Source organism: Panthera onca, chromosome C1 (assembly GCF_046562875.1).
Source record: "Panthera onca isolate mPanOnc1 chromosome C1, mPanOnc1 haplotype 2, whole genome shotgun sequence".
Classification (NCBI taxonomy): Eukaryota; Metazoa; Chordata; class Mammalia; order Carnivora; family Felidae; genus Panthera; species Panthera onca.
In genome coordinates this window covers 210,017,490-210,027,200 of record NC_138346.1, presented here as the reverse complement: position 1 = coordinate 210,027,200, position 9,711 = coordinate 210,017,490, and positions in this window count along the sequence as shown.

Sequence of the window (9,711 nt, the reverse complement as noted above, 5' to 3'; positions counted from 1 at the left end):
ACTTTAAACCAGTGCCTCTCAGACTAACATGTGCGTGTGAAATCCTGGGCATCTTGTCAATATGCAAGTATTGAACCAATGGGTCTGAAGTGGGACGGCAATTCTGTCCTTCTGACAAGCTCCCAGGTGAAGTCAGGGCTGCTGGTCCCCAGATCACAATTTAAATAGCAAGGCTCTACCCCTCCTACGCACGGAAAGGAAATGGCACTTTACAAAATCTGCTCATTTGCTCACTAGGGAACTCCGTCCCTCTTGAATGTATTTTGACGGCTGTCTCAAAGCTGTTTGAGGAGTGGATGGATGTAAGAACAAAATGCTATGTCTGTTCCAGGAAGCACATGGGGAAAATTGATGTGTGATCCTTGCGATAACCCTGCGAGATTAGAGGGTTCCCCGTCTTGCAAATGGGGAGGTTCGGGGGGGGGGAGGCAAATGGCAGAGCGGTGGTTTGTTCTCCAGTGTGACTCCGAACCCAGTGCTCGCTCCCTGCACTGCAGCTCCCCCTTCCCTCTGCCCCCCACGTCCTGATGTTCCCCTGAGCCCCCTTTCAGCTGTGGCTATGGCAACAGATGCCAGCCCTAGAAAGAAAAAGATCTCCTCTAGACATGCAAATTTATGTCGCAAAGATGTTCCTTGCAGCATCACTGGTGACAGAAAGGCTGGAAACTCCACTGCATGCTGCAGAATCACCAAAAGATGACATAAAACCATACAAACTGCCTCCCTGTTGGCTTTTCTCACTCGTCATTTCTTTCTTGGGTTTCACCCCTCCTTGTTGTGTCTTTGTTTCTCATTCATGACTATCCCCTCCACTAGAATGCAAATTCTTTGAAGGCAAGGACGTTGCTGGATCTCTAACTTCTGAGCACACAGTCGGGGCTCAATAAACATTTGTTGTCTGAATGAACCAAAACATTTTGAGAGCAGGTAAAACAAATTGCAGAACGGCATGCATGGAACAACTCCCTTTTTGTTTACAATTTTTTTTTGTTTTATTTTTTATTTTTGAGACAGAGAGAGACAGAGCATGAGTGGGGGAGGGGAAGAGAGAGAAAGAGACACAGAATCCGAAGCAGGCTCCAGGCTCTGAGCTGTCAACAGAGAGCCTGATGCGGGGCTCGAACTCACGGACGGTGAGATCATGACCTGGGCCAAAGTCGGACACCCAACTGACTGAGACACCCAGGCACTCCTGTTGCTTTGTAACTTTTTTTTTTAAACGTTTATTCATTTTTTGATAGAGACAGAGCGTGAGTGGGGGAGGGACAGAGAGAGAAGGAAACACAGAATCTGAAGCAGGCTCCAGGCTCTGAGCTGTCAGCACAGAGCCCGATGCGGGGCTCGAACCCACGAACCATGAGATCATGACCTGAGCCGAAGTTGGACACTTAACTGACTGAGCCACCCAGGCACTCCTGAACAACTCCATTTTTGTTTAAAAAATGTTTGAACGCAGGAACAGAAAAATCTGTAAGACCACATATTAATTATCTTGAGGATTGGGACTGGGACTTAAATGTAGGTCATTTTCACTTTCCATTGTTTCCTTTTTGTTTTTGATAGGAGTATGGATTTCTTTAGTAATAATAAAAAAGTAAATATTTTTAAAAAGAATAATCGGGGCACCTGGGTGGCTCAGTCGGTTGGGCGGCCGACTTCAGCTCGGGTCATGATCTCGCAGTCCGTGGGTTCGAGCCCCGCGTCAGGCTCTGTGCTGACAGCTCAGAGCCTGGAGCCTGCTTCGGATTCTGTGTCTCCTTCTCTCTGACCCTCCCCCGTTCATGCTCTGTCTCTCTCTGTCTCAAAAGTGAATAAACGTTAAAAAAAAATTAAAAAAAATAAAAAATAAATAAATAAAAATAAATAAAAAGAATAATCATCCAAGGGGTACCTGGCTGGATCAATCTGTGGAATTTGTGACTCTTGATCTTGGGGTTGTGGGTTCAAGCCCCACATTGGAGGTAGAGATCGCTTAAAAATAAGATCTTTAAGGGGCGCCTGGGTGACTTAGCTCAGCGTCCAACTCTTGATTTCAGCTCAGGTCATGATCTCATGGTTTGTGGGATTGAGTTCTGTGTCAGGCTCTTTGCTGACAATGTGGAGACAGCTTGGGATTCTCCCTCTCTCTCTCCCCCGCCCACACTTTGCTCTCCCTCTTTCTCTCTCAGTCTCTCTCTTAAAATAAATAAATAAAGGGGCACCTGGGTGGCTCAGTCGGTTAAGCATCTGACTTTGGCTCAGGTCATGATCTCACAGTTCGTGAGTTCGAGCCCTGTGTCAGGCTCTGTACTGACAGATCGTAGTCTGGAGCCTGCTTCAGATTCTATGTCTCCCTCTCTCCCTGCCCTTCCCCTGGCCTTGCTCTGTCTCTCTTTCTCTCAAAAATAAATAAACATTTAAAATTTTAAATACATAAATAAAAAGGAAGAGGAAGAGTCCCCATAGAGATCCCTCACCCCTTCCTCCATGTGAAGATATAACAAAAAATTACGTGTCTGTGAACTAGGCAGCAAGTCCTCACCAGACTCTGAATCCGCTGGTCCCTTGGTCTTAGACTTCCCAGTGTCCAGAACGGTGAGAAAATACATTTCTTTTTTTGAATGTTTCTTTATTTATTTTGAGAGAGAGTGAGAGATCGAGCATGAGCGGGGCAAGGGCAGAGAGCGGGGGAGACAGAGGATCTGAAGCAGGCTCTGCGCCGACAGCAGAAAGCCCGATGAGGGGCTCGAACTCAAGAACGGCGAGATCGTGACCTGAACCGAAGCTCCCCAGGCGGCCCAGAAAATAAATTTCTGATGCTTATAAGCTGTCCAGTCTATGGTATTTTGTTACAGCAACCCAGATGGACTAAGATAAACATGTATTTGTATAACTGAAAACAAAAAACAAATAAGGGCGATGTGTAGACTAGCTGGCTTGTAACACCGAGCAGCCCACCGCAGGCTTCCCCTCTGGCCCACAAGGCAGGTGCCACTGCACCTGGCCAAGCCTATTTTTGTATTTTCCTCTCCCACACGCCACATGAACAGTGGAAACAGCGTCTGACCGCTGGGACCGGCAGTGGAAAAGAGACAATCTGCTTCAGAGACCAGATGCCTCCAACTCTATGCTGTCTCCTTAGGGACAAGTGAGAAGCCCCTGCTGATCCCAGGGACTTGTCCCTGAGATCAGCCCGTCACCTCCCAACTTATGGACTTGTCCCTGGAGGCTGGGGTCTCTTCCCCTGGCTCAAACTTCCCGGGCTCCCTGTTCATTCTGACTGCACACTCAGGACAGAGTAAACAAAATCCCTGGAGGAGGACAGCTAGGTATGTTCTCTGAGCATTCTAGGGAGATAAGTCCCAGGTCGGGCTGTCTGTTGGGTGATTTATCTGCCTTATTTTCCCATGCAGGCTAGAGGGCACAGTGGTGAACTTCTCTTTGATAATGATCTCCCCAACAAATATAAATACAGCTGTGGGCAGAACCTTAGGACTTCTTCCTGCCTTCGAGGAGTTGACACGTACCTCGAAATTAGGGTCCCGTAGAGACTCAGAGGACTCTGGAACGCTTCCGTGGTTGGGGGCCGGGGGGACCGTGCTCCCAGTGCATTACCAAATGAAGAAATGCTAAAATAGCTTTACAAGAATTATAGTACATTTCATAATTTTTTTTAATGTTTTATTTATATTTGAGAAAGAGTGCAAGCAGGAGAGGGGCAAAGAGAGAGGGGTAGAGGATCCAAAGCAGGCTCTGTACTGACAGCAATGAGCCTAATGGGGGGCTCAAACTCATGAACCTTGAGATCATGACCTAAGCCGAAGTCAGACGTTCAACCAGCTGAGCCACCCAGTGCCCCCCCAAATTATAGTACATTTTAAATGTTTACATTAAACAAATTAACCCTTTTAAAGACACACAAATCACAATGTGGTTCTGCTAATCAGAAGATGATGGGAATTCTATAGGGTGCCTGGGTGGCTCAGTTGGTTGGGCGACAGACTTCAGCTCAGGTCATGATCTCACAGTTTGTGAGTTCGAGCCCTGCATCGGGCTCTGTGCCGACAGCTCAGAGCCTGGAGCCTACTTCAGATTCTGGGTCTCCCCCTCTCTCTACCCCTCCCCTGCTCACGCTCTGTGTCTCTCTGTCTCTCAATAATAAATAAACGTTAAAAAAAATTAAAAAGAAAAAAAAGAAGATGATGGGGATTCTTTTAAAAAAAATTTTTTTTTAACGTTTATTTATTTTTGAGACAGAGAGAGACAGAGCATGAACGGGGGAGGGTCACAGAGAGAGATAGACACAGAATCTGAAACAGGCTCCAGGCTCTGAGCTGTCAGCACAGAGCCCGACGCGGGGCTCAAACCCATGGACCGTGAGATCATGACCTGAGCCAAAGTCGGACGCTTAACCAACCGAGCCACCCAGGTGCCCCAAGATGATGGGGATTCTAAAAATACTCACGGACAACAGATCACAGGCTGCGTGGCCCGGCAAGGGGACACAAGTTTAAAGTTGTCTGCTGGGTGTCTTCTCTCACTCCTGTCTGGGGCGACAAGCCACAGCACATGATGGTTGGGTGCCTACCATTCTCTGTCCCATCACACACCTACTTTGTTTTCATCTCCACACTTCTGTGCTGTAAGACCGGAACCTTCTCTGTCCAGTTCACTGCTGTCTGACACGTGGTAGGCCCTCCATAAATTTTGGTTCAATGAGTGGACATATGATACCCTCGTTTAGGTGAGATCAGGTGCATGTACCTACACAATGGGATTTCGTGATAAGAAACAGCGCGCGATGGGTCCCAGGGAAGCAACTTCTACGATGGAGGCACAGAGCTCGGCACCAGGGCTCTACTCCCGGCTCAGCGGCTGTTTGGTAAACTTGGGCCAAATGCCAGTCTTTCCCAAGGCTCAGTTCCCCTGTTGGTAACATGGGGGAGGGGCAGAGTGGCAGATCTCTGGGGTCTCCCTGACCCTGGCATCCTATGGATTCATGGAGGTGATACCTGGGCTGGATTTTCAGAGATGAGTGTGTCAGGCAGAAAGGGAAGGTGTTTTCCATTTCCACCTGCTCTTGTCTCTGAGAGGTGGCCTCGTGGAGGGAAAATCTGTTCAAGAGACCGTTGCTAGATGGAAAAGCAAGGTTCGGAAGGGTCTATCTAGAATAATCTCATTTCTGCGAAAATCAATAGTCCTGTTACTACGTTTAGAAAAGGTTGAGGAATACATACGTCGCTGTTGACAATGTTGACTTCAGGACAGAGCGTTTGGGGGAAGTTTTATTTCTTGTGCTGTGGATTTATATAGTGCTCACATTTTATGTGTTATGCATTTTATTTGTAACCGTTTTTTAAAAAAAGATTAAAACATAACGCCGTTGCATTGGATTGTTTTAAAATTTATGACACGTGCTTCCTTTTCCCTTTCTTCATAGAAAGTTCTGTTTTGTTTTTTGGAGGAGCCAAGATAATCAGTTGCAGTAATTCTGCCGGGAGTATTTGAAATATCCAGGATTAAGTTGTCTTTAAGCTGAATGCCCCTAGATGACAGGACCCTGAGTGGATTTGAGGATGTCCAAAAGAATGTATGTGACATATGTAAGTTAGAAGGCATAATAAACTGTGTGCTTTTGATGCCCACTTTAGGAATTATTGATTATGTGTCTTTCTCTGTCCCATCCCCTGGTCCACACCGGAGGAAACCACTACCCCAAATTTTGTGTTTAACAGTCCTTTCTTTTTGTTGCTATTTCTCTTTTAAAAAATTTTTTTATGAGGGGCACCTGGTTGGCTCAGTCAGTAGAGCATGCGACTCTTTTTTTTTTTTTTTAAGTTGATTTGTTTGAGAGACACACAGAGAGAGAGAGAGAGAGAGCGAGCGCACAAGAGGGGGAGGGGCAGAGAGTGAGGGGAAAGGAGAGAATCCCAAGCAGGCTCCACACTGCCAGCACAGAGCCTGATGTGGGGCTTGAACTCACAAACCATGAGATCGTGACCTGAGCCGAAACCAACAGTCAGTTGCTTAACTGACTGAGCCACTGAGGTACCCTGCATGTGACTCTTGATCTCAGGGTTGTGAGTTCGAGCCTCACGTTGAATATAGAGAGTACTTAAAAAAAATTCTCTGGTATATTTATATATCCTTAATGGATATATTTATGAACATTCATCAAGCCATATGCCTATATAATTTGTGTACTTTTCTATGCATGTATCTATATGTATGAACATCAATGAAAGGTTGGCAACAAAAAAGTACAGGTGTTCAGGCAGTTCTACCCTAAGACCAAGGTAGGAGGGACCCCTGCCCTGGGCTCTGCTTTATAAAACCCTGCTCAGTATCGAGTCCACACAGCCCGAGGGATGTGCCCGCCCCCCTCAACACCCTGCAAAACCCATGACCCCCTTCTACCTTGGTCCGGGCACCCAAATTGTTATGAAGGTTTATTTGTCAAGATGGGAAGATAGAAAAATATTTTATTTAGCAATTTGTTAGCTTGATTTGTAGCTGTTACATCTTTAGACCTCGTTATGTGACTCTCCACTGGTACTCTTTCTTTTTTTGTTTTTTTTTTAAGTAAATGCTACCCCCAACGTGGGGATCGAACTGACAACCCCAAGATCAAGAGTCACATGCTCCACCGACTGAGCCAGCCAGGCGCCCCTCCACTGCTACTCTGGTTCTAGGCCCTGCAAGGGTTAGGGGTGAGGCTGTACCTAAGGCCTACCCCTGGAGGAGACGGGGTACTAGGATTTTTCAAAAGCTCCTCAGGTGATTCTCATGTGCAGCCAGAGTTGACAATCTCTGTCTTAAGATATCTTTTGCATCGATTCTTTCCTTTGTGGTCTGTGTTGCTTTTGTTTGTTGTTTTTTTGTTTTGTTTTGTTTTAATTTTTTTAATACTTATTTATTTTTAAGAGAGTGAGAGAGAGAGAGAGAGCATGAGCTAGGAAGGGGCAGCAAGAGAGGGGGGACAGAGGATCTGAAGCAGTCTCTCCCCTGACAGCACAGAGCCCGACGCGGGGCTCGAACTCATGAATGGTGAGATCGTGACATGAGCTGAAGTCAGATGCTTAATGAACTGAGCCACCCAGGCGTCCCTGTTGTTGTTTCTGCTTTTGCGTTTAATTTTAAGAAAGTCTTCCTTACCTTGAGCTCGTAACAATCATCCTATCTTTTTCTGTAAGTTGTAGGGTTTGGTTTTCACACTTAACATCTGGATTGATTTGTGTAGCACGTAGTGAGATTAGTTCCATTGCACGTCTCTCCAAATGGGCTGCAGATGATCCCAGGACCACTCACTCCCCAGCTCACCCTTTGCGCAGGTTGGCAGTGCTGTTCACACCGTGCTGCGGGTCTGCTCTGGGAGTCTTTCCTGCTGTGTCTAGTAGGCTTCCTTTTCCGTAATTAATATTCATGACTCGTGTGGTTTGTTTCATTTTCTCCGTGAAAGAAACCCCACTACTCTTAAGACAGACTCTGAAACCCGTTCACCCAGATCTGTGATCGCTAATGGTGTTAAAATGACACCGCTCCCAAGGTGTCTCTGAATTTTACAGGGATCACACTTCAAGCAAAGGAGAGAAGTTCTAGCAGTGACATTTCAGCTGAGCTAGCCACTGAGTGGGGCGGGATGGGGGAGGAGGCCAGCAGCAGCGGCCAGGAGGCCCTGAAATCATGCCGCCTGGGAAGCAACCCCCGTTGGACATATAGGTCGATCCTGGCACACAGGTAAACATTTCACAGAACTGGGCAGGGGGAATCTGAGGAATTTGCTTACATCTCTAGTGGACAGAAGGGGAGACTGGAGGTGGGGGAAAGGCTAGAGAGGGATTTGGCTGGCCCCTGCCACTTATCCGGGATTCCTGGCATCGGAGGAATCTGTATCCATATGTAGTCATTGACCCTGAACCTTTCTCCAGGGCCAAATGCAGCCTTTGCAAGACAGAGTGAACTCTACTTAGAATGTCAGGGTTTTTTTTTAGATGAATGACTGTCTCCCTTAGGGAAACAGAGCACTAGACTTTTTGGACATTGAACACCAGGGTTTAAGGAGCCTCTGTCACCCTCGGAACCAAATTCAAGTTTTAAAACATTTTTTTTTAATGTTTATTTATGTTTGGGAGACCGAGAGAGAGCATGAGCATGGGAGGGGCAGAGAGAGAGGGAGACACAGAATCCGAAGCAGGTTCCAGGCTCTGAGCTGTCAGCACAGAGCCCGACGCAGGGCTCAAACTCACGGACTGCCAGATCATGACCTGAGCTGAAGTCGGCCACTTAACCGACTGAGCCACCCAGACGCCCCCAAATTCAAGTTTTAGTTTCTTCCTTTATAGATTTATGGTAATTCTGCTTCCATCAAAAAGTTCTAATGAGGGGCGCCTGGGTGGCTCAGTCGGTTGGGTGTCCGACTTCGGCTCAGGTCACGATCTCGCGGTATGTGAGTTCGAGCCCCGCGTCGGGCTCTGTGCTGACTGCTCAGAGCCTGGAGCCTGTTTCGGATTCTGTGTCTCCCTCTCTCTCTGACCCTCCCCCGTTCATGCTCTGTCTCTCTCTGTCTCAAAAATAAATAAATGTTAAAAAAAAAAAAAAGTTCTAATGAGCTGAAGTCTTGGAAAGGGCTTTGAAAGAGGCACAGCTCCTACCAAGTGTTAGCTGCATGGATGAAATGCCTGTCCAGCCCCTAGTTGAATGTCATCCCGAATGATTATGCTCCAAGCCTCTCCTAAGGGAGAAAAAAAGAGGTAATTGAGTTGATATTTTGTAATTCACTTACCCTAAATAACACTGGGCAAGAGCTGAATCACAACACGTGAATTATATAGCCTGGACATAAGATTGTTGGAAACATTCCCCAACACGTTTAGCCAAAATGTTGTTCGTTCCTCAATGTTCTCCTTCTTGTGTATCCCACTCCCAGCCAAGGACAAACTCAGCCTTAAGGGAGAAGTAGCTTGAATTCAACAACATTGTATTTAGCATCTTTATTTTTAAGCGGATTTATTTATTTTAGGTAGGCCCCACACCCAATGTGGGGCTTGAACTCATGACCCCGAGATCAAGAGTCCCACGCTCTTCCGACTGAAACAGCCAGTCGCCCCATGTTTAGCGTCTTCTTATATTCCTACATTGAGCCAGACCTCTTCAGGTAAGGAGGGCCCCAGAACCAGAGGCCCGCAAGAGACCAAAGCAACAGTGGTCAGAGACGTCATAAAGTGGTTCGGGCATTGACAAGAGGATGTAGTAAGGGAATAAACATCAAGATTCCTTCCAGCTCTAAAGTTGGCGTGGATGAGTTCCTGCCCTCTAGAAGCAGACAATCTGGTGAGGGCGATCAGGCATGAAACCACATGAGTATGTGTAGAAAAAAGGCCAAAATGAACGACAATAAAGAAACTGCTCTAAGACCTCGGAGTCCAGAGGGGACTGGAGAGGGATACATTCTTGGGGGTGACTCTTGAAGTGCGTGGGGTGGGGGTGGGCCTGAGAAGCGGAAAGGGAGGGGAGAAGACAGCTGTGGGAAGAGGCTGGAATCCAATCCATCACTGAGCACATCTCTGGGGCAGATGCAAACGTAAATCAGAATTTCAGTCCTGAAGAAATTCTGAAACACCACGTTGGTGTCGGTCATGTGACATCTTCTTCAAGCTGAAACTGGTTGGTTCTGTGGGCAACGGGGCAGGCTGTTCTTCGTTTCAGGGCAGCAATCCACCGGAGACGGGTGGA